Source organism: Zonotrichia albicollis, chromosome 2 (genome assembly GCF_047830755.1).
Source record: "Zonotrichia albicollis isolate bZonAlb1 chromosome 2, bZonAlb1.hap1, whole genome shotgun sequence".
In the NCBI taxonomy this organism is placed as follows: Eukaryota; Metazoa; Chordata; class Aves; order Passeriformes; family Passerellidae; genus Zonotrichia; species Zonotrichia albicollis.
Window position 1 is genome coordinate 109206513 of NC_133820.1, and position 25560 is coordinate 109232072.

General features: G+C 37.9%; 1 long non-coding RNA gene across 1 annotated transcript; it reads right to left on the bottom strand.

Moving 5' to 3' along the window:
• Window positions 1-4006: 4006 nt before the first annotated feature.
• On the bottom strand, window positions 4007-11997 carry LOC113459353 (uncharacterized). The gene is made up of 4 exons (XR_003380510.2): window positions 11343-11997; window positions 7744-8749; window positions 7481-7649; window positions 4007-5163 (listed from the first exon to the last, which is right to left on the bottom strand). It is a non-coding gene; the product is annotated as an uncharacterized LOC113459353 (long non-coding RNA).
• Between the last annotated feature and the right edge of the window lie 13563 nt (window positions 11998-25560).

A 25560-nucleotide genomic window follows, 5' to 3' on the forward strand; every position in this document is an offset into this window, starting at 1 on the left:
ACAGCACTCCAGAATTTTAAAGCCCTTAATCATAATCAAGTTTTTTTTAATATTGGCTCACTATGAGTGACTGAGTTATAAAACCCACTGTTGTTGATGTATTAGTCATGTTCTTGAAAACCAAGTGATGATGTCTATTAATGGCTTAGCTACAAAGTAAGTATTTTGCATTATTAAAACAGTGGTACGTATATTTATGGATTACTGTAACAATCAATAAAGCAACAAAGTAGAGAAGAAAAGAAGAAAATGACAAGGCAGAGCCATGAGGTTTTATTTATGTATTATCTCTGTCTCAAAAAACTAGCATGTCCAGTGAGATTTAAACTTTGAGCAGAAAAAAAATATATAAACTGGTTTTGAACACACAAGAAACAGATTTATAAACTGCAGAACATGGAGTACATAACTCCTCATATTTCCAAAAAGACAAAATTATATTTTCTCTTATATGAGTACATCTATGATTCTGTTTTCATCAAGAGTTAATAGTGTAGGTAGAGAGAATCACTCTTTCCCTTTCTATCACTTTTAAAATCAGTCTTCTGATTAAAAGTAAATTAAAAAATGACATTATTAAAAAAAAAAAAAACCCAAACCCACAAGAACACATAATTCAGATCTAGGTCCAATCTTTTTCAATGGAAATTTTAACATTCAGAAGGTTATGCAAAATTGTCCTCCTTAGAAGTTTTAAAGGGAATTCTGTTTGAGTGTCCATGGTTAATAGACATCCTCATACAGTAAAGAATAAATCCATCTTGGGAACCAGCTCTCTTTTTCCTATTAAACTATGCTTTATTCCATGGACAAACTTACTGCTAGACCAGCAGATGGTGGGTGTGAAATATCTGTGTTACATATCCAACTTTCTCTTCAAGAAAATACTAATTTGCATGAGTTTCTGGGATCTTTCACTTTTATAGATTTCAGAGACATTTATGAAGAGAGTGGAATTAACCAGAGTGCATCCCATCACAGGGCACATCTTCAAAAATGGCAGAAAAGTACAACCATTAAATTCATTGTGTGAAGGAGAAATTTCTGATCATTTTAAAGGCTGAAAAGCATGTAATTATGACTCTCGTTTCAATTGCACTTCTCCTATATGATTAATATAAAAAATTGTTAACAAAAATTTCTTGTGAGACACCTTGGCTGCAGGCAGGTGGAACCAACAGGTGACTTGTTGAACTTGGACTGGAAAAAGGTTCCACCTCATCACCAACTTGTTTGCAGTTTCTAAGACTTAACATCTGAGGTGACAGTGACTAACTTTTCTAGACTCCAGAGCTGTTGTACACTCTGCTTTAAAAATCAAGTTCACATTTAATCAGCTGCAGATATTAAGAGAACCCTGCTATAAATAAATAATTTATTGTGTCAATATCAAGCTCTTATTTTTTTCTTCTTAGCAAATTTGAAACATCTTGTCAGATTGGTGTGAAATTCACTCAGGAGAGTCAACAAACTGAATTCTCATAATTTGGGTTCAATCAGATGAAACACAACGACTCATGGTTTTTTACAGTTACATTTAATTACTACTCCAGAAAGTGCTAAATTGGCAAAGGTGTGCTGCTGATTTGGGTAAATTTTATGTTCAGTGTTGAGTCCCCTTCAATGTTGATATTTCATATTCAGATCAATTATATTTTTCAACAGGATTTTTTTTTTTCCAGAAAATTATTTTTCCCATTCAGTCTCTTTTCTCTTTGCTACAATGTATCCTAAAACATAAGCATTTGTAAAGGTTACTGAGGAAAATATAAGGCATAGATACAAGCAGAAGCCTTAAAGGTTTCTACTGATTTGAGAGGTCTGTTTATCCTGTACTCCATTTTGGGGCAAGAAACATCTCTGATCCACCTAAAAACTTTCAGGCCAGGAGAAGTCACCATACATGTAATCCCATTTGAATTACCAATATTCAAGAATTTTCAGTCACATTAAGAATGGAAAGACAGAAAATTGGATAGGAGAAGTAAAATAAAAATGGTTTTCTCTGAACAAATACATCAGAAATACCATAATACCACAGGTTAGAAAAGAATTCAAGGGGAGAAAAGATGATTTGGAAGAACAGCACTTAAATTGCCTATTAATCCACAACTTTTATACTGTGATATAGTCTATCCTAGGAATTTTTCATCCTGGGGCTCTTTGTGGTTAATTCATGTGGTTGCATGAAGGCTGAATGGCTGATTAATATGGAGAAACAGAGTAGGTTAGGGAGATTTTTAAAAATAGAGGGAAAGGAGACAAAAGTTTTAAAATTACAAGGGAGGGTATAGGTGTCCAGAAGCAAGGGAGGGAGCAGGGAGGGGAAGGGAGGAAAGTGGAATTATATATGAGACTCGTGGATTGTCTTAAAAAATTAGCCAACCTATTATTTCCTGAGAAGAAAGTCTTGCCATAAGCAAGGCTATATTTTCTTTTTTAAAAAGGGAAATTAAAGGAAGGACAAAATTCTGCATCTGTTGAAGCATTGGTATCTGCATCATCAGCTCCAAAGGGACTAGACTCCAATGCATATTTTGGATGGGATCATCATTATTCAAATTCAAATGGTTATAAAATATATTTATATCTAGGGGATGAAATCTAGCTGATGAGGTGATACTGGAGTTCAGAGTTCAACTGATGATGTGTTAAGCATTTTAGCCTTAAAGAAGTAATCTTTTCTGACATGACCAGTGTATATTAGATTATTTCATTCTAAACCTTTGCCAGCATTAAGTTAATACAGAATAAGAAAATGCTGGTAAAAGAAAATAATTTCTGTCTTGACAGTCAACTCAAGAGGTCAGTAATTACCTTGCAAATTATCTACAAATTTCATCTACCTCCAATATAGCAAATTGCCGCAGTGAGGTCATTTGTTATGAAATTTTATGTTTCTATGAAATTACAAAAGAAAAAATAAAGAATAAAAATGCCATTTGATTTGAGTAGCTGATTTTTCTGCTTTGTTTATTATAATAGCTTGTTTCAAATGCCAAATTTTAATCTTTCACTGATTTAAAAAAAGAAACCTGGAAAAAATTAAAAGGATTTGCATAATTTAAAAAGTGACTAGCAGGTACATTTCATAAGTTATTAAAATGCTCTCAGTGTGTGTTAAACACAAATGCATTACATTGTACTCCTGGAGAATCAGCTGCATTTGACATTTTATAAAGGCTTTGTTAGAATCCAGCCAAGTAATTCAACATTTAAATTAAACTATAGACAATGTAAGATTCTGTGAACATTTCAAAGATCCTTTGCCCCTAACAAAGTTCACAACTTTCATGTGCTTCTCAGGTTGAAGTTTTTGTTTACCATCCCAGTACTAAACAGTGTTAAATATGGACACTCTTTCCTGTTGCTGCCTTTGTGCATGCACTGTAATTTCTGTTTCTGTGTGTGTTCTCTGGGAATATACAAAGGGAAAACATCACATATCCAGCACAACCCTTGACATGTACATCATGTGCAGAATTTACCAGGGGCGTCATAATAAGGATTTATCAGCAGGAGCTTGTGCTGGACATTACAAGTGCAAAAATTAACAAAACAAGTACATCTCTGATTTATATTGCTTATTTGCCAACCATGAATCATATACAGTCTATAGATTTTTAAGTTTCATATAATTTCCATCAGGTACCCAGTATACTTTTGTCATAAGGCAAACTAGTTGGTACTCGTATTACCACTGAATTACTGGACCTGGTCATGAAATCCCTGTTCAAAAGGGCCACTAAAACAGTGAAAGGGGTTCTCAGAGCACACATACAACTGGGAAACACAAAACAGAGAAAAAATAAACAAACCCCACAACATTTTATTTAATCACTTTGAAGAGAAGATTAAGGGGTGAACATATTCCTTCGTCGGGCAACAGAAATTTGTTAATCTGTTCTGTTTTTAACAATGAAAGCAAAACTAATTTCCCTTTTTTGGTTTTTTTTTTGTTTTTTTTTTTTTTTTTTAAAAACTTAACAGCAGCAGTATTCCTGATCTCTGGACTGGATTTTTAATTTTCTTTGAATTTTGAATGATGATTAATTCCAAATTTGTCATCTGTATTATAGACTAAGTGATTCCTGCAGTAACATTTACAGTTTTGGTCTAGAAGCTATTTATTTCTCTAAACCTCAGCCCATTGGAGGTCAGAGTGAGTACTGTTTGGTTTATGAAATAAAAAATTATCCTCTGAGGTAACCATGTATTCATTAAAATGTCTGAGAAAGCTCTCCCACATTGGGCCATCACATTCCTCTTTCCAATTCCTCTGGAACATCAAAGCTGGTGGGTTGAAGAAAGCCTTTGCTTTAAGGTTTTCACATGCTTCAGGCACACAGAGCCTGACTTTGCTGGACTTTTAGCATTTCTACATGCATTTTTTTTGTAGGCTACACTAGTCTAGAATGTCTGCTTAGGGTTCTGTGCATATGCACACATACAGATGGCAAGTTGAAAGTGAGAATCACTTTAATTCTTAGTAAGTACAAAGCTGCTCTGTATTACACTAGGGTATTAATCTGTCATATGCAATCAACCTGCATAAACTGTGCTCTGAACTCAATCTTTCTTCACCAACTCCTGTCTTCACTTTAATTCTGTCAGCTGCAGGTAATTTAATAGCAGCTTCTCTTAATCACCAGAGTAATTTCATTTTGGAATAAGGAAAAGCTGTGGTAAGAGGCTTTTCCCACTTTCTTTGGTAAGCAGAATTAATTCTTTGGATCTACAGAATCGATTAAATGCTCATCATTGTTTATGGTGTTTCTTTAGATGGACTTTCAATCAATACAGACATCCCTTTCACCTGTGCTGTCACAAATCATGGCATTTGCTTCTAAAAGTTAACCCTGAACAATGAACTGAGCATGGGAAACAGGCTTCTATTTGGGAGGATAATTTGAGATTGAAGCCTTGTAAAGAAGGAGGATGGCACAAAAGGGCTTTAGGCAGACTGCAGTTCATGCCTACTCTACAGTCACGTGCATTTCTTTGGCAGAATTGCCAGGCAATAACCAAATGGTGAAGACCATAATGCAGGGGAAGATATTCTGTGAAGCAGCTTTGATTGGTACCACCTCAGCTCATTTGTCTCCTACAAGAGAGAAGACTTGGACCACGGATGATGTGGAACAGCTCCAGCCATCTGGTGCTCTGTGGAAATAGAGAATTTATCTGGCTTGTGTTGAGCTTCTCTGAGACGGACTTCAACTGCTGTCTGTCATTTAGCAAAACTTCCTAAGGCTGCTAAATACATATTTCTGCTTCTTTTCCTTTTGCTTCCTCCACACCTCCATGTATGTGAATGTAACTGCTCAGCACTTAAAATAATCTCCAGGCAGAGGTGCAGTTTGGATTTGGTTTGGTTTCTGCTGGGATCTGAGAAAGGCTGTTTAAATATACAGGAAACATGACTGAAAAGAAAACTTGACCAAGTATGGGTGTGACACAATGAAAGGAGCCTTGGGAGTCAGATTTTAGCTCATTATGTCAGTACAGATTTCCAGCTGGAACTGTTGCTAGAAGCTCAATTTTTCTGTGAATTGTCAGGACTTTATGTATCCTTCTAAATGAAACAAAAGATTGTCAGGAGCATGCTGCTCCAATGTCAATTTTTTCTGAAGTAGCCTGTAATACCCCAAATTTTGATCAAATGATTTCTAAGAATATAACAATATAATGGCATCTCAGCTGTCCTCTACAGTGTTGAATAAATTTGCTGAGATTTTATTTAAGCATTTTTAAAAAATCAGGAGGATAGTATTTCTCAGTAGAGCAAGAGCTTCTAGGATGTCTGCATCCTTCAGTGTTTCATGCTCAGGACAGGTAATTCCCTTCCTACAGAAACTATTTATACACAGAATTTATTAATGAATGATATTAGCTTTGCTCACCATGAGTTCTAGCAGCAAAGGTGAAAAAGGCAGCATAGCCAGAAAGTGTAGACCTGTATTAATTGTGCTCCACATGAGTGCTTGTGATAGCAGACAGTGAACAAGATATCTCACACGTCTCTAATTGGTCTGCAGCCAGTGGCAGGGTCAGGGCAGACACAGATTCTCTGTTTCCGGCCCCTGAGCTGGGGCAGTTCTGTGCAGGGAGAGCCTTCAGCCTCTTTCCCTGCTATTAAAGTCTCTTTGTGCAACCCTGTGGCTTAAGTATTTTAACTTAAGGCCTAGGCAGAAAATATTCAGTTGTCCCCATCCATGTTTTGTATATTAAAAAGAATTTTTAATTCTTCTCTGTGCTTGTGACAAAGGGTGATTTAATCTTACAATGTGATGCCAAGCTTAAATGATAAGTATAGACTAATAAACGGGACATACTGATATTTATTTTACTCATCTCCACCCTGCAATTCTAAAAACAATGATTAGTGATTAGAAAATAAGCGTATCATTGTTTTACTTATGGACCATAATTAATGAATCTCTTTTTCAGTGAATAATTGCAGTAATCAACTGGAAATAATAGCAGAAGCACACAGTAAATAGGTCAGATTAAGTAAAATTTTAAATGTATGTTCCCAGATGTCTCTCAAACTACTCCTGTCTCATGGGTTATATGGCATTTCCATCTTGGCTCATATTTTCTTTTCTTCATGTTTATGTCTGAAATTCAAACACAGGTTTATGATAACCTCTTTGGGCAATTAACTCATTCTTAATAGAGACAACTCCCTGTTTGCAGGGGTTTCCTCTTCTTCACTATAGGAATGTTTATAAAAATATGAAATAACAGATTTTAAGATTCTTTTTGAAGGTGACCGATTTTTCTTCCTTGCATATTCAAACAAAATAGTGAAATACTCTGGTAGTTTTACATGTTGGCATAAAATTAATACATCGTCAATTTGCCCACAGTAGGAATTTAGAAGCTGTAAAATGAACTTCCACATGTGCCAAAAGCTACTGCCAGGCACCAGTGGCAGTCTGATGAGTACATAAAATTACTTTGAGACTGATGTACACTTAAACATAATCACTGACTCTTCAGACAGACTTTTTGTGGACCTCTGTTTCAAACAAACAAAAAAAGACAGAAAAATGAGAGTTTTCCCTCAAGGGGACACATCCAGGAAAGGAAAACAGCATTTTGCTAGTACTGGCTGATCTTAAGTCAGCCAAAGAATTTAAAACATGCCAAGTAATGCTGGCCAACTTGATTTTTAACTCATAAGCCTTGCTTGAAAAATGACAAAACCAGAATTTAATCTGCATGTTGGTAACCTTTAGGTTAAATCAATTATCTGGATTGAATCTTTGCAGTTTGCTAGGGGGTATCACATGCCTCTGCCTTTTATAAGATCTTTCTTTTTTCATTTTTAAAGATTTGTATAAAAATTGTTATTTGAGCTTTTTGGATTTTGCTGTCACAAGCCTCAGTTAGTATGACTGCCCCTACAGTTTACTGCTGATTTTATTAACACATTTCAACTGCTCCCAAAGTTTTCACAATTTTTAAATCTTACCCACAGTATATAATGAGGAAAAAGTGCAGACATCCTCAAAGTAGCATTAACCCAAGCTATTATTTCTTCAAGGTCTACTATTCTCTGGTCAAGAATCTTCACAGCTCAGAACAGAGGTTGCTGGTGTAGACCCAGAGCTCACCCAAGGCAGCACATCCTGGGACTGGAGCTGGATCAGACCATGCCAGAACAAAAAGATACCAAGCACCAATGAGCCACAGAACTGTCAGTAAGAATTATGTACCTTCATGAGCATTATTTACCTTCTTGTTCCCCTTGTTCCTGTCAGCAATGCCTGTTGAGTGGCATGAAGAATTGCTTGGGATGCAAGCTGCCTTCCCAGGACAATTAATCCTCATCCAGGCACCAGAAATCTGTTTTTCTCTTCTGATGTGGTTTGGTTTGTTGTTTTCATGTTTTAGCTATTTCTCCACAGGTAAGTGTATTAAACCCTAATTTCATAACCTCAGGAATTAAAGTAAATCATCTGTGGAAATGATAGGTAGGAAGAAAATAAATTGCTAGATATCAACATTTCTCTTACATATTTGTCCCCTAACCTTATTAATAATCAACTAATGCTGGAGACGCAACAACCTGGTTTTTATTTTGTTTGTTACAAGGCATCATTTTCAAAACTATTTGTAAACTCTCATTCAGTCATTTGTAAACACTGACCAAACAGAAGTTGCCTGCTCTGAAGGACAGAGCGGGAAGATCTATTCAGTGGTTGCAGTTGCAGCAAACACCTCAGCAGCAACAAAATAAGAGGAAAGAAAAGGTGTCCCCAGCAATTTAATTCTTGCAACAGAAAGAAACAATTTTCCTTTCTTCAGGAATTCACGATGAGGTAGCTTCTGCAAAGATCCCCACCCACAGCAAAGCTCTTTGCATCAGGAAAAACTGAAATCTTGTTAACCTGTGCTAAACATTGTCTGTTTCAATGGGAGGGAGGCAGGGAGGGCTTCTAAAGGCACAAATGCCATCTCTACAAAGCTCTCTCCCCTGGCTGCTAAGGTCCCCAGGTTAATACATATAAATAGTGCTTTTGATTTATGATATAGACAGCTGTAACAGATGAATGGCTTTAATTTACCAAGCCAGAAAAATCAGCATTTCAAAAACAATTCTTTCCCTGCCACTGCAACTGAGAAGGCTTAGTGAGGCTTATGTGAGCTCTGCAGCAGATCCATGACCCAGAGGAGCTGTGGCCGCCCACACCAAAAATGATGGCTGTTCCTGTGTCTGTTAGTGAAGGTGTCACATATCCTGCAGAGGGAATCAGAGAACACAGTAAATAAATCCCTGATAGTATTTTAAATATCTGTTTGAAATGTCAAGTAGAGGAATTTGATTCAAAACTCAGTCTTTGTCCCTAATTAGTCTCACCAAAATCATGCATGGGAGATGAAAGCTGGAGAGATATTTCTTCAGTTCTTATAGTTTTTACCAGCTGTTTTTTGGAAAATACTAAGCATTCTTAAATCCATTGAAATAAACCAGAATTCTCTCAATTGCAAGGATAAGGGTCACATATGAAATACTGCCTTAAAATCTGACAGCTTTACAAAGCAAATGCACCAGATGGATAACCCCTGGCTATATCCAGCCTCAAAGGAAAATTCTCCTTTCCACTGGCCTGTTTCCATCCCCCATACTCTGAAAGGTAATCAGGTGTAGTAAGGAAATCATCTTTATCCTGCTTGCTTTTCCCACTGGCAGTGCCCATAGCCTGCAAGCACACACTGATCTGCTGCAGGCTGTGTCACCTGAGATGTGTGATGTACCTGAGATATGTGAGTACCCATCCCTAAGCAGCTTTGAGCAGATCTATCTGCAACTGACCCTCCTTGTGTTTCTCATTTTTTGTTTGAGAATGCAGCGCTTTGTCAGCCCGATGTGGTTTGGGGGTTTTTTTCTGTGATTACCTTCAGATGTCTGCTCTCCCCCTATTCCAGCTGGAGATTAGAGGCCACAATAACCAACAGACCCAAGGGCTTTCAGTTTGTGTCTGCTGCAGTTTCTCAGTCACCAGAGCAACAAAATATCAAAGCCCTCATTGTGTAAAACTACCAGCAAGAGCAAACATCCCAGTGTTATTTTACCAGTGGTGATACTGTGGAGTTGTGATTCCTGAGGTATCCTTGGCAATATTATTTCATGAGAAGACATAGCATGTTCGACTAGGAAAGCACTTGATTCTTCTCAAATGGAAGGAGGCCTAGGATGCCTTTGATGCTTTACTTCTTTTGCTTCCATCAAGAAAGATAACAGTAACAAAACTGGGGCATCTCAACATTGCCAATCTTACTAAATTCATTAACTTCATTTATTAAGCTCTCCATGGATGTTTAGTTTGTCATATATCGGTCCCAAGCTACTTAGAACCACAATTAAAAAGATTGAGTCATCAGAGAGTGCAACTTCCAGTTGAAAGATTTGGTTTTAATATTTTTGGCAGGGATCACAAGATGATGCTATTAAATATAGCCATGAAGGAAAAGGACATTTTCACGTCCTTTCAGACTTTTAAATTCTTCTTTATTGCAAAAGAGATACTATGATAAAGCAGTATGAATTTGAGATTTTTCTCAGATTTTTTTCTCAAATGGTATTTGTAATCATTAGCTCAGTTCCAGGACTAGGGTACAGTTTCTTAGAAAATTTCTTTAAAATTTTCTATAAAAGTTCTTAGTCTGACAGAGTCATTTGACACTGAAGCAGATACTTAAGGGTGCTAGAGCACAGTCCTGTACAACTTTGATTTGGATCATTCCAGTTCAAAATTTGTGGATGAGAAGGTCAATTTATAGCATATTTTTGTTAACCTTGCAAGTGACCAATAATCTAAAATTTTTAAAAAATTGAAACCTCACTGTAGAGGAAATAGATCTGCTCTATAATCTTCACAGTGAATCTGGGTTTCATTTTACTACACTGGTTTAATAGCTTATTACAGGAATCCAGCTGGTGTTCCAGGAATAGATCACTTTGCTGCTATGAGTGGGATTTTTTTTGTTCTCACATTTATCAAATATTCTGGCCAGCTGGCAATCTTTGCATACTTGGCTCTATACTACACCAGTCCTAGTGAGTGCAAATAATCTATAAAACCTTGATGTGGGGGATTAGATGGGTTCTAAGAGGACATCTGTGAAAACATGGGTGAAAACCTTGGAGACTTGTGCAGACACTTGCCAATGGTGTGTCTGCTGCTTTTCCACATGGCTGTGAATTATGTAACAACACAAAGTAATGCACTTGCCTTTGGAGAGACAGAGAAAATTAATTGAAAACACATAATTAAACTGCACAGGAATATGATTTTCCAACATGCAGGATACTATGCAAAACCTGCCTATAAAAACCAAATGAAATACTTTTTTCCCTCCCTACTTTTAGTTTTCCATCCAGAGCAGAGTTGGGAATATTCTTGCCAGGGATTTAACTGGTACTTTGGCATTTTGCTCTGTCAGCCCAGTAAATATCATCAACCTCTAAGGAACATGATAAACATGAGAAATTTTGCTAAACCGGGTATAAAGAATTTTACCAGGAAGTATAATGAAACAAACACCAAACACAAAAAACCCACAGTCTGCGCTACTAAAATAACTGTTGAAAAGAATAAATATTTTTGGCTTACTTATTACTTTTCATCCTCATTTAGAACACTAACAGGTGAAGATTTTTACTAAATGAAGAAAATGATAAATGTATTAGTTTCACAATCTGAAGCAGTCTTATGAAGGTCTAAACCTTCAAATACAGGACTGGTGCACCTAAGTGAGATTTTGACTGAAAAGAAAATAGAAATATATTGTCATTACATTGCAAGGATTCCATACTACTAGTTTCCTACCTCCTTGATGTTTCTTGTAGGCAGCTCCTCTAGGCACTGACTCTTCCTTCTTCTTACAGTAACCAACTGACTCCAATTTCCTTCAAACAAACACCCCAGTCTTTTACAACACTCTTCTGATTGGCTACAGCTGCAGCCTGTTAACATCAGGCCTGCTCCTAACCTTTAGTAATTGTCTCAGCTGCAACTCTTTAGGGCATAAGATTACTTTCTCTACTACCTTTATTTACCTATGTTCTATTCCCCTACAGAAACATGCTGATGAGCATCACAAATTGACCTGTCAGAAGTCTAGAAAACTTCCACATAAGACTCAGGTACTGTTGCATAAAGGAGAAATGAAAGCTTGAAAGGGAGGAATTTAGTTCGCCACTGAGACTCTGACTTTAAAGGGTTTATGTGTGGGTGTCTAAGTTCACAGCACAGGCTGTAGGTGCCAGGCAACAGAGCTCGAAAGCGTCCCACTGACAGTACCCAGCAGCAGCAGCACTCAGCTCTCACAGCACAGGTGCCAAGCACTCTTATTCTGCACCCTGAGGGGTCCTGCCTGGCCTGGCCCTCCCAGCCTGAAGGACCTGGAGCGCCTTTAGCTCTGCTGTCACAGCCACCAGCCCTGCCTCCAGCCAGGGCCAGCAGTGATGCAGGACAGCAGAGCTCCCAGCTGTTCTGACAACCCAGGATTTTAAATTCTGCAGTAATGGGTGGTACAGCTCTGCTGAGCTCTACTGATAACACAAGTTTCACCCATTAATGGTCAAAGCTCAGCAGGAGTTCTCCTGGGGCTTATGGTTCCACTTGAGGGCAGCCCAAATGAAACTAGACACCTTGGTTTAAGGAGCTGAATTTCTTTCTGGATGAATGAATGGTGAATTGAATGTCTCTGCTGCTTTTCATTGCCCAGAACTTTTCTTAATATAGCACCAACCTGACCACAAGGAGATCCCAAATGTGTCTTATTTTGGAAATAAATTCCCACTCTACCCCACCAATAGTGTCCAAACATAATATTGAAAAATATGCAGTAGGAACTGAACTGGTGCTGCCACTAATTGAAGCTTAGAAGCATGTGTAACATATGGATAGAGTAATTAGAAAGTTAAAATGTGCATGATAAAAGATGATAGCCAATAGAAAAGGCATGATGCACTCTGTATGGCACTGAATGCACTCCATTAAGAAGAGGAACATAGCTCAAATTTGGTAGTTAGACCCTAATGCGTGCCCTGTCAAAAACGTTATGCTTGTCCATCACACTGACAATGCTCTGAATAAAAATAACCTGTATTAAAAAGAGGCAGTGATGAAGTAAATTGTGCTGATAGAGAGTGTTAAAAATGCTTCATCTCTAGAAGAAATGGGTTTGGAAACAGGCTTACTGTAGCTGTTTAATTATATATTAATATAATTAAATATTTATCCAAGTGAAAAATCACTTTAGCTCTGTTTGTGAAGAAAGAAGCAAGATTTTCTACCAGAAAAAGGACAGGTCAATGTTGGGAATCAGCACAGGCTGCTCAGTTGAACTATTCATTGAAATAATTACATCTTCAGGGGATTGCATTTATCTATGAAAAACATGACAATCTCTGAATTAAATGTAAATTTCTTAGAACAGAGGATAGGTACTTTCAGCCTACAAGAGGGTGACACATGAAATGCAAAGAGAAACCAGTATGTCTTTGTCATTTTTCCTGTTTGTAGTTTTCAAGTATACTTATTTTTTCTACTGACATTTTTTTATAAAATAACATCATCCTCAAAATTAAATGAGCTTTGAAATTCTGTAGTTTAAACTTTTCTGTAGTCAGGACTATTGTGACAGAGGTTTAGGGTTTTTTTCTTACTGAGAGGTTACCAATCTCATATTATCAAATATATCCCATCCACTTTAGATAAAAAATATTTACTATTTGGTCTGATTTGCCAAGATGTTGAAGGGCATCGATGTGTGAGAGAACTGAAAACAAAAATTTAGTCCAAGCAGGAAAGATAACAAGTTTTTTATAAACAATAAAAAACTTTCCCCCAAAATACTTCATAATGTTGGCAAATCAAAAAAATCTCTTCTTTTGCAATTTTTATGTGCCAGAAATATGTATCAGGGATAATGAGAAAGCATGAGTACTCTCTCTTAAAGCAGGGACATCTTGTAAAGCTTAGACACAGATCTGACCTTCCAGAGGCCAAAAACTGTATGTTTCACTGAGGTATCACTTTTGTGGACTGGCAATATCAACAAGCAGGATTTTCTTATTTTTTATCTCATTAGCTAAAAAAAATGCACATATTGCATAGTCTAGTCTCTGAGAAGTTTTCGCTAACTGTGCTTTCAGCATCAAAAGATTACCCTCCTTTGGTAATACATTCCCTTCCAAACATTCTGAAGCTTTTTATAGTTATACAAAAGACAAAGCACCAATGTCTTCTACAGTATACTGTGAAGATGCTGATAGGTCTGAAGTCCCTAAGGAGAGGTCAGTTAGAAAATCTGCTCTATTATTATCTTGTACTGCTTATTAAAACATATACACAATTTTTAATATACACATATTTTTTTAACTTTTTTTCCATCCTACTCCTTTTCCAACATTTATTTCCTCAACCTTTTCATTTACATGGTTAAATTCACACACAGGACTGAACTTTCAAATTGTTTTACCATGGTTTCAGCTATGTGTCTCCCATTGACTCCTTAATGAGGGCAATCTTGAAAACATTCCCTAATAGTTTTATAAAAATGTAGCCTTCTGCTGCGTTCTCTCTCTGAGTGATGAGTGCTGTGATTGCAAGGGTGGGAGGTAAGAGACCGACAATAAGAAATTTCAACTCAAAGTATCTTGATGACATGTGAAAGATGAATTGAAAATGCTTTAGTTTAGAAATTAGTTTTCATGGCTTTTAAGGTGATGGATGAGATGACTTTGAACTGGATGTACCTGGCAGTGGTCACTGTGCTGGAGCAGCAGAAGGCATGCAGGGTGAGGGTGGGCATGCTGCACTCCAGGGTTATCTACACATCTATTTAAATACTTCTGAACAGCTAAATTTATCACATTGGTAGCCTGTAAATACAGGTAAATGGTATTTTGAAAAAAGATTCTTTTTTGTAAGAAAAGGGAGATCTTGGTATAAATTAAACCTGCAGCGGCTTTTAGGTACCAGTTCCAGGAGGACAGGGTAGATAAAAGGCAGGCACACATGGGGAAGATGAGAGGAAAGGAAAAGTGGTGAGTGCAGGGGTGGACATCAAAGGCAACCTCAAATCCACAAGAGCCTCAGGGAAGAAACTCATCTGAGACTTGGCAGAACAGGGTTCAAGTCTTTGGTCTTCTGGTTCAAATAAGTTTGTACTCAGATTCCCCATGTTACTTGGTTGTACTCAAACATTTTTGCTCTGCATGAAGGAGAGCCTGGGAAGGGCAGGCCAAATCACTGAAACCCTCACACCCTTGTGCTTCTCTGTGATGTGCAAGACCCTGCAGAGAGCTTTGCTCTCAGCTGATGATTCTGAGATGACATAGGAATCAGTCTCTCTGTCTTTCATTTTTCTCTTATGAAAAGCTTTTAGAGGTTCATCCCAGTGTGGATTAGGATTTTTTTTGTTTTGTCTTGATAACTTTATCAGAGTGGAGAAAAGCTTGTTCACACACATTTATGTGCAAATATTTCATTTTCACCTCAGGACTTTAATATCACTCCAAAATCAGAACTGGAGATCCAGACTCAGATATGTTTCAGGTCACTCTGAAATTAAGCTAATTATCTTGATGAATATTTAGCTAAGGATCATTAAGTTTGTTATAAATTATCCTACACTTTCATTGTTTGGAACAATGAAATTTTTATTGCTTTCCTTCTAGTCAATTCTATTTTCAAGGCCTTGAAAATTAATTTTCGTTCTGCCCTTTAGTGTTAAAGGTTTACAGGAAGCAATAGTGAAAAGGAAGAATCATGCATGGTATTTTCACTGCCAGAGTGCAACAGTGCCCATCTGTGCCCATGTCAAGCAGGGATGCTGATGGAGATCCCCATTTCCCTGCCCTAGCTAGGTGGCATTTTGGCAGCACCAGGGCTCAGGCACAGCTGGTGATGCATCCCCAAGTCTTGTATTCTAACCACACCTAATGAGGCAGCTAACTCAGACTTCTGCTTAAAAGTAAGATCAATTATGTTTTAATTACATCCTCAGGCAGCCCATTCTACTGCTCATCTGTATTTCTGTAACTGGAATGCTTTCCTGAATGTCCAATTACAATCACCCTTACCACAACCTAAACCCCTTGCATTCTTTTCCAAAATGCCTTATTCCTTCCTATAAGCAGCAGCCTGGCTCTCTTTCCCAAATCCCTTCTTGCTTTTCCAGACATACCACAGTAACATATATGACACCACAGGATCAGTTTTTTCCAGACTTAGTGGGTGCCAATAAGGCAAATAGTTGTGGCAAACCTTGTTTGTCCAGTGCTCCTGATCCACTGCAACATCCTGGTCTTTCCCAGCAAGGAAGGAAAGTGATGCCTGTATTGGAATGCCAGCCCAGGGCTGGTGCTGAAGGCTCAGAAACACAGGTGAGACGTGTCCAGACTAATACAAGCAAGCAAATTACAAGGGCTTTTTTCTTTTTTCCTTTTTCCCTGAAGTGTTTTGGGGTATAAACTGCTGGCAGCACGTACCACTATATAATGATGTTGTGGATGCTTCCACCATGAGATACGTTTTTGTATCCTTGAGATGTAAAGTCTGTTCTGCATTTTGTGAGTGGGAAACATCCCAAGGGATTCTGGTTCTGACAGAAGGGTTTTCCTCCTGCCATCTTACTCAAACGTTCATTTTCCTGTACCATCATTTGGAAGTGGTTCCTGAGGCATTCTTCCACTTCAAATACAATTAGAGAACAATCATATTATCCTCCTATCATTTGTTGAGTATTATGCTCTCATTTGACCTAAAGTGGCAATCTAAGACTGAGATCTCAAACACAGGTGAAAAGGCCAGGGAAGGAAATGGCAATCTGACTGCTGGAAAGATAACACAGTGATTTCTTACACATACTTTAAAAATGGTGGTTGTAGCATCAGTTTTAATGGGACTTAATCTGATCAGAAAGAGAAGTTTAAAAGTACTTATATTCAGGAATGATAGTGTTCCAATGGATGGGGCATTCTTGTTTGTTTCTTTCTTTCTTTCTTTTTGGGATTAATACAATAATTTGAGCCCATGCCCCATCTTTGACAGAAGGGACTAAGGGCAAACCCCCAGTGGTAGCACGGGTGGGAGCCCAGTAAGAGCCTGTAGCTGGAAGAGCTGCTGGGAAGCAGCTTGTGGAGAGCACTGCTTCTTTTTTAATGCCTTATGGAATTTTCTAGCACACAGTCTGGCTCATTTTGTTATCTGCCAGCAGATCTCTGAATGCATGACCCATAGCAAAATCTACTTACAGGGTGAAAAACCTGACTATCAGTTAGTGTTAAGCTGATTTTAAAAAACAACTAAAAACCCAAAACAACAAGCTAGTGCTTGGGGAGAGAGAATGTTGTCTTTGAGGGCTTTTTTTTCCGCTTTAAAAGACTCTAATCATGTTCCACTTCAGTCTGAGCATTAAATTAGAAGGTGCAAGTGAAAGAATGAATATTTACAGAAAAAAAATAATGGAAAGATTCCTAGAATAATTCAAACACATTAGTTGTGATAATTAACCATTAAAGAAAAATACTAGTAGCACCACAAATTAATAGCATTATAAATATTCATAATTCAAAGCCTTTTAAACAGTTTATTGTGCAGAATACTAATTTAAATCTAACCCCATTTTAAAAATCAGAATATTCAGTCAGGCTTAAAAATGAATATGTAATATTTGTTAGAAACTGGATGTGCAGACTCAAATGGCATATATTTAGCCTTCTGGAATGAAGTTTCTGTAGCAGTCCAGAGAGTATCACTGTGAGGGGAAGGTTTGTAGAAGTGGCCAGAAGAATCCACTAGGCCAAATCTCTCCCCACCAAAAGGAGAGCACAATGGTGATCTCAGAAATTCATCCCATCTGCTGTTTTTCCAAGAGGTGTGCATGGACCTGAGATGAAAAGGGATGTGGTGCCCATGTGTGTGTCACTGTCACCCAGGTTTGGCTTTGTGTCTGAATTCAGAGTTGATTGTGTCCCAGCCAAACCCAGGTCCTTGCACAGTGCAGGTGGAGCAGCATCAAGAACAGAGCACATCCTCCTGTTTGGAATAACACCCAATGAGCAGTGCCAGGAGAACACCTGCTCCAGCAGTGTTATTTACCCTTTGTCTCAACATCACCTGAGAAAGCCTCCACATGGGGATCATCTAGCCCTGTAGTTGAAGAAAACTTGCTGTCTGGAAAGGGTCACATCCTGCCATTTATCTTTTATATGTATAAGAGTGTTATTGTTTATCAATTGATCATATGGGAGTATTAATTGTAGGTTTTTAGGATATCAGGAGACCTTCATGGTTGTTATACAATTTGTATTTGTTAGCCTCCTCATAGCTATTTAATTGTTTTAGTAAATCCACAAGAAAATACAATTTGAAGATCCACGTAGCTCAGATAGAATTATGAAGCAATTTGGGCGCTCATTTTCTCCAAAAGCTTGGGCAATGAATCTGTGTGGAGGAATGGCTACATGACAAAGACTACACAGACATGCTCTGGATATCTGACCAAGAATTGGGAAAGTACCAGACCCAGCTAATCTGAGTCCCTGAGGGCTGCAAGGACACCGTGTCCTTGAGCATAGCTGTGGTACAATAACAAGATGTTGTAGTTGAGAGAGACATGAGAAAAAGGGGATGTAAGTCATAAGGAATGAGGAAGTAAGAGAGGAGCTGATATCTATAGTATAACCAATAGACTGCTCAGCTTACAGAATATGTATGAGCTTATTACTTATTGTGCATAAATATCTGATGCTCTCATCAATAAACAAATATTGCTGATCACTCATATTGAGCGTCTGAGTTCTCCCTCACCACAACAAATCTGCACAGATACAGGTCTGGACAGCTCTGAAAATGTAGGTGTTGGATTAAAGTATTACAGGAATTACTGATCCCCAGTCCCCTGCCCCACTGGAGCTTTACTGCTCCATTGCAGCAGAGATGTTTCATGGCAGTTCTTGTGGGGATAAAGAGGCAGGGATGTTTCATGGCAGTTCTTGTGGGGATAAGGAGGCAGGAATGTTTCATGGCAGTTCTTGTGGGGATAAAGAGGCAGGGATGTTTCATGGCAGTTCTTGGGGGGATAAAGAGGCAGCTCTGCTGCAGGCTGCTCAGAGAGATTTATTGCAGGTACATTGAGAGGATGAAAACAGAGGTCTCTGCTGCAGGAAAGCCCTGCAGAGATCAGCCCTGGGGTCTCCAGGAGATCCCTCCTGGCAGCAGTGGGGGCTGGGATGCTCCCACCCCCCTGCACACCTTTGTCCTGTCAGGCAGCTCTGTCCCAGGCCAGCTGTTGTGTCCCTGAGAGCACAGCTGGCTGCAGCATGCTTCCTCTGGCCAAAGCACACAGAAATGGACAAGGATTTCTCTCCTGATGCAGTGATTTTGCCTCACAGCCCCCAACTTTTTGGCTGGAAAAGAAACCTCTTTTCCATTGGAGGGGGGATTCAGGGAGACAGTCTGGCCAGAGGTGCTTTGCAGTAGAACAATCTTGGGCTATTGATTCTGGTTTCACTCTTGAACCTCATTTGGAGATTTGAAGGCATAAAAATCCATTCTGGTACATTAATCTGATTTCCTGTAAATTCAGGGTATGAAACTTTGTCCATTAAATAAATTCTGAACTAAGTATTTTTATGCAGCTTGAAGTATGACAGAGAGGCGTTCCTTCTTGGCTAAAAGAGTAATTTCCAAAGAAATTTGGGACTGGAGTGTTGGTGCAGCACTCCCCTTTTACAGACAAAGAAGTTCCTTACAAGTCCTATTTGTCTGGTTTTGCCCCCAAAAAACAAAGTATCTTGATCTTAAACCAGTGCCAAAACAACATCCTTTCTATTAAGTTTTTACTGAAAAATTATGCTGATCCCAGATTAACTCGATGAGGATAAATTGGTTTAGTCTAACAGTTGCAGCATATGAAATATACTAACTCCAAATGATAAAGGATTAGCCTTTAAAAATATACAAATTGATTTCTTGGTTTCCTCTTTTTAAACCCAGAATGTCATTAATATCTACTGCACAAATAACACAGATAAATTACTTCCTCATTTTTTTCTTCTACAAAAATGTCATGCTTTCATCCAGCCTGAGATGGAAGGGAGGATATATTTGCCTCTTTTTACAATTTAAAGAATAAACACTCACAGTCAGAGCTGCTAAGTGTTCCCACTTGTATAACAGGTACCTTCTAAGAACAATGACTCATCAGTACTTCAACGATGGCTATTTTAAAAATACAATATAGCATAGCCACAGGAAATATTTATATTATTTAAATAAGAAATGGTTATTATAAAACTCTGATTTTAGATAAGAAGTGCTAGAATTTGTCTCATCTGGGACAGAAGGGAGCACTTTTAATTATTTCCTTGTCTGGAAATCAGTACATCCATCTGCCTTATATGTCACAAATATTTCTTGCAATGTAGGCAACACTTCTGCACCAGGAATCTTTGCAGAGAAGAGAAAGCAGATTTAGAAGGGACTGCAAGGCCTGAAGGAGATGGCTGCCACAGGAGCAGCTGCCAGTAAATCCTGCCTGATGCTTGTGTGTGTCATCTGCTCCCCAGATCTCCAGGATATATGTCTGGTTTTCAAACAAGATGTGTCAGAGTCGTTTTCCTTTTATTTCTGCAGAAGAAGTGAAGGTGCTACTTTAGGTGGAGCAAAAAGCTTTCTTTTCATAATTCATGGTGACCATTTAAATCTATAAACATGTCAAAATTAAAATTGTACCTATGTCAGCATTACAAGGATATAGACCGTGGCCATTTGGGGTGAGTGAGTTTTTCTGCACTGACCTTAAAAGTTTCCTTCTCCAGGAGAGCACAGGGTGTGGCCCTGGGGGATCTGTCCTTACAGCTTTAACTCTGCTTATTCTCTGCATCTCAAGGATTGGGGAAGAAGAAAAGCCAGAGATGGAAGAGTCAAGAAAGGAATGCAGAGTTGTTTTGGTCTTTTCCTTCCTCCCTAACAACTGTCTTCTACAAAGCTGGTAAAAATGACACCACATAGTCCAGGAGGACAGGGAGTACCCTAGAGCTGCCACCATGGTTTACCATGCAAAATAGGCTGGGTTTTGCTAATTTTTGTTACCAGTGAGCCTTCCAGCTCTCACAGGGGTGGAAATTCATTGAAACAGGTGGGTGTAGCTATTGCCCTTGTAACAGTTCCAGCTGTCCAGGGAAGCAGTTAAATGGGGGTTTGTTCAGTAGGGCACAAACAGATGCTAGACCCCAAGTGCCAAAGAGTGTGACATATAAATCCAGGCTATGGTACTCCCTGGAGATTATCATTGGCATGAGATAAGCAGGAAGAAAAGCTCAGTAATTACTAGTGGGGACATAGTAGAAACAAGTAATACAGTGGAAATTTGTGCACTAAATACTATTTGCCAAACTGTAAGCAAGGATGTTCAAGCTAGAAACAGGAATTCCACAAGGGCACTTTGACCATCTTCTTGTGAAGCTGGTTGGGAGATGTCCCACCTAATGAGAGTAAAACCTTTGTCTCTGCTCTCTCAGCAGAAGCAGAAACTAATTTGAGGATAATTTTACAAATATATGTATCAGATATTTCCAAGATCCACAGAGCTGTCACACCACAGCCTTTCCCATAATTTAACTACACACATACAGGTGAAGAATAATTTGCAGTGCTGTCATAAGGGGCATTTTTCTAATGACTACTTGAATGGCATTTCATTCATATACCCACAGAACAAAATGTTCATTAAAAATGTCTACCAGGAAATTGAATTATCTTTACATCAAGAGGTTGAAGTTCTCAAAATCAAGATAATATGCAAAATTGTGATATCTTATTCTCAAAGGATACCCACATTTGGACAAAGATCTAACTTTCCAATTCTGCCATATGGCTTCTTTTTCCATTCTTACCTTTTTTGTGTGTTTTAAATTGCATAAGGAGCCAAATTTCTAAAACCTGAAGTATCCCAAAAGACTAAATTCATATACAGCACCATGAATTATAGAGCAGCTCGAATCTCTTAAGAAGCAGACTCTGCATCTAATGCAGCATTAGATGCATTAGATATATATGATCCTTTGCCAGATATAGATATATATGATCCTTTGCCAGATTCAGCCCCTCTCCAGTACCCATCCTATTTATCAGAAGATTCCAGTAATGCCAGACACTCATAAGACAAAGGCTGAATGTCTTAGACTAATACTTAGGTATACCACATCTACACCAGGATTTAGACCACAGTAATGCTCTTACAGCTGATTATGGTTCACAAAGAATTGACATATTTATAACAGCATGGTGCATTTAAACTAATAGAAGAATCTGGATGTTTTTGTTTGGTTGGTTTTGGATTTTTTTACTCCTTTAAAGTTTCTTTAATGGTATCTTGTGACAGTGTTCACAGGGGTTCTTGGATGAGGGGAGAGACAAGAATGTTGACTCTATGTTCAGAAGGCTTGATTTATTATTTTATGACATATATTACATTAAAACTATACTAAAAAGAATAGAAGGAAAGGTTTCCTCTTAAGGCTAACTAAGAATAGAAAAGAATGAATAAGAAAGGTCTGTGGCTCAGACAGAGAGTCTAAGCTATTTGGTCTGTGACTGGCCATTAACTGTAAACATTCAAGATGGCTCAATCAAAAATCTACTTGATGCATTCCACAGCAGCAGATAACCATTGTTTACATTTTGTTTCTGAGGCTTCAGCTCCTCAGAAGGAAAAAATCTCAAGAGAAGATTTTTAGTGAAAAGATGTCTGCGACAGTATCTTTTCTTGGAAAAAAGTGTGCTCTCATATTACTAGCGTTGTGAAGTGTAACTAGTTATTATTATCTAGTTTTTAGTTTGCTCATATTCTCTGCATAATAGTTTATGTTGTCTTCTGGTTCATGCTGTGAGGTCAGCTGTGGAGGTGATTTCATCTGACTCTAGACTGCCTTGGCAAGGGGCTGAATTTTTGTTTTGTTTGTTCTGTGAAAAGAGGGTATTCCCACAGATGATCTAATATTGCAGCTCAGCTCTTAGAACACTTGTAGCACTTGTCATTTGTCATGAGAAACATCTGAGGAGTATTAGCCGCCTCCTGACTGCAGTGAATTATTTTTCATGCCATTTCCATGACCTCATTTCCACGGAGACCCCTATTTCTCATTACAAGGGTTCTCCCCCCTGTTTTCATGCTGTTACATGAGAACTATAAAGTCCTTTCAGTCTGTGTAGTATTTAATGAGGGAGTTCTGGTTCTAAAATAACTAGTCAACAATGAAAGCTCTATCTGAAAAGCCAGGAAGTGTAGGGAAAAAGTGAATAATTGCCCAAAAATCCATTTTAATTACTTTTTGCTAAGAAAATTAAGGAAACCATTTTAGACAAGCAGTTAGAAATAGAAATTCAGAAGAAAATGAGTTACTATTCTGAATGATGCCCAAATGGAAAGTAGCTTTGTTATTTTAAGCAGAGGAACTTCACCTTTGTTCATTCATCACCTTGAGGTGAAGCCTATGCCTCCATGAGAGGAGAGATACATGGCATCCAACTAAAACACTCTGTGTCAGGAGCAGGGAATTGAGAGGATTCCTGTAATACAGCAATGCTGTCCTGTAATACAGCAATGCTGCACATCCTCTGGAAGTGCAGCTAACATTGGCTAAGACCAGCTTTGGTAGAGTGGTGAAAGAAACCCTTTCTTTAAAATATTTCTTTTTTAAACCCACAACAAAATAATTTTTTTTTAAAAAAATCAATGGCAAAAAAACCCTACCCATCAAACACAAAAGGAACATATTCCTTTATCAAAGAGAAAGTGCCAAAATTACACTGGCACACATTAGGTATGAGAAGATAGCCAAGTACACATTATTGAGGAATGCCTAAATAATGGAAATAGATGCTATGACTCAAGGTATATTCATTTAGTTTACTTAAGCCTCCTTCCAGAATTTCAAAATAATTTCTAGAACACAGACTGACAGTTCATGAGAAAAGGTTGTAAATAAGATGTGTCTTGGAACAGTCAGCTGCTTCCTTAATGGAATTAGCAGAAAATGCTGGTGAAATGAGTGGGTAACATAAAACCAGGAAAAGTTTTGTATGATTGTATGTATGTATGATTGGGATATGATTTGAAGAGAAGTGAACAAGAATACTCAGAGTGAGAATGGCTCAATAATTAAATAGCAATATAAAAAGAGAATTTGAACATCAAGATCAAATGTTATGAAGAGAGAACTTGTCAGTTAAGAGCAATGGTGAGGAGAAAGAAACTGTGAGGTCTGTTGACCGGAGATGTGTACAAGCAGCAGTGGCATGTGGCAATGAATGGGATAAATTAAATCACTGGGAATGGTGGGAAAACACTTCCAGTGCAGACAGGGAGTGATGAACAGTGCCATAGACTTCACAGTGAGATGCAATCTAAGGTCTGGTTACCGTTGCCAAGGAAAGATTAATTAAGACAGAAACAAACCTGGGAGGTGCATGAGCAATGTGAGCACAAGAACAAATATATGCCCATACATTTATTTAGGCTGAACACTGACAGTGAGTTCAGCAAGCAGAGCTCACAGGAGGAACAGTGGCCAGGTAATGAGCTTGGCTTCATGTTTGGAATCTGGATCACAGTTTTCAGAAACACCAGAGGACAGGGGCAGCATTTCAGACCTGCCATGTTCCAGCTCTTGGGACTTGACATGTTCTTCTGCTGCCTTGTTAAAGTCATTTAATATGGCAAAAAGGGAAACTAAAATACTATAGTTCTTTCTTATGGAAAACTTATATCTCAAATTCTCTGCAAATTTTCTCTGAAACTTCCCAAAAAATATCAGCAAATTGCCAACACCAGCTATAAACATACAAATATCAATAAAGGTAGATAGATTTAGATCAACATTGTATAGATGGGTTTAGATAAACACAGTATTTGTAGACACTTAAAATACAATATGTATGTATAAATATAATACATATATATAGATATATATATCTCAGCTATAAATAATAGCTCACTAGGATAGAAGCTCCTATCCTACTCTAATATTTCTAAATATATAAAAGTAATTGTTACTAATTGCAAATCTTTTTCTCCAAGGATTTTGGTACAATAAATTTTTTTCAAAACCTGAAAATGGGGTCATATTCTAAGAATATTTGGTAATATTTACATAGTAAATACTTAAATTCTTATTATGACAGAAATACTCAGGATCAGCACTGAACGATTAACAAAAACTAAGAAGATACCACATTGAAATTCCTGTTTTTTTCATTAATATCCAAACTTTCAAAATTGTCATTCACCATCTTTCTTCTGTCTTCATCCAGCTCTATTTTACTCATTATCTCTCTTTCAGCACTGGCATTTTCAACACTGTCATACAGAGTATGTCTTTTTGTCATAAGGAAGGAAATGGAAATCCATTCAACGGAGACACTGCTGGTTTTTTTCTTTATCTGCAGCGATACTTAGGGTATCAAGCAGGGATCAATCCCTGTTTCATTGCACTGGCTGCTCTGTGGACAGCAGCAGAGAGGCAGCTCCTTCCCTGAGAGCTCTCTTCATGACACACAGTCTGAATAAAGAGGTAAAAGAAGGAAAGGAGGACAGTTAACCGCAAAGGCATGTACTTGCATTATTGTTCTAATCATTCACTGCTTTATTTTGGTATGCATCATCAACTCTCTTAATCTCTTTATATATTATTAGTTAATAGCTCTGTATTAGCAATTCTTTTTGCTCCTGAAAGAACAAGGAAAGGATATGGAGATTTGGCTTCTGTCTCTGACATTTTAGTGCAGACCTGGGAAATGCACTTATTAAGGCATATTCTCACAGCACACACTGATTATTTTCTTATGTATTTCATCTGGAAACAGCACAAAAAAAATGGTTAATTATTATTATCAAAATAGTCAAATCATTCAGCAGACACCTTTCCACTATTCCTGCAGCAGCAGCAGCCCCATTCCCAGGATGGCCTTCCTGCAGTATTTTCATGTACCAAGGTCCTGTTGGGCAGCTCTCCGTTGCTGTTCCTCA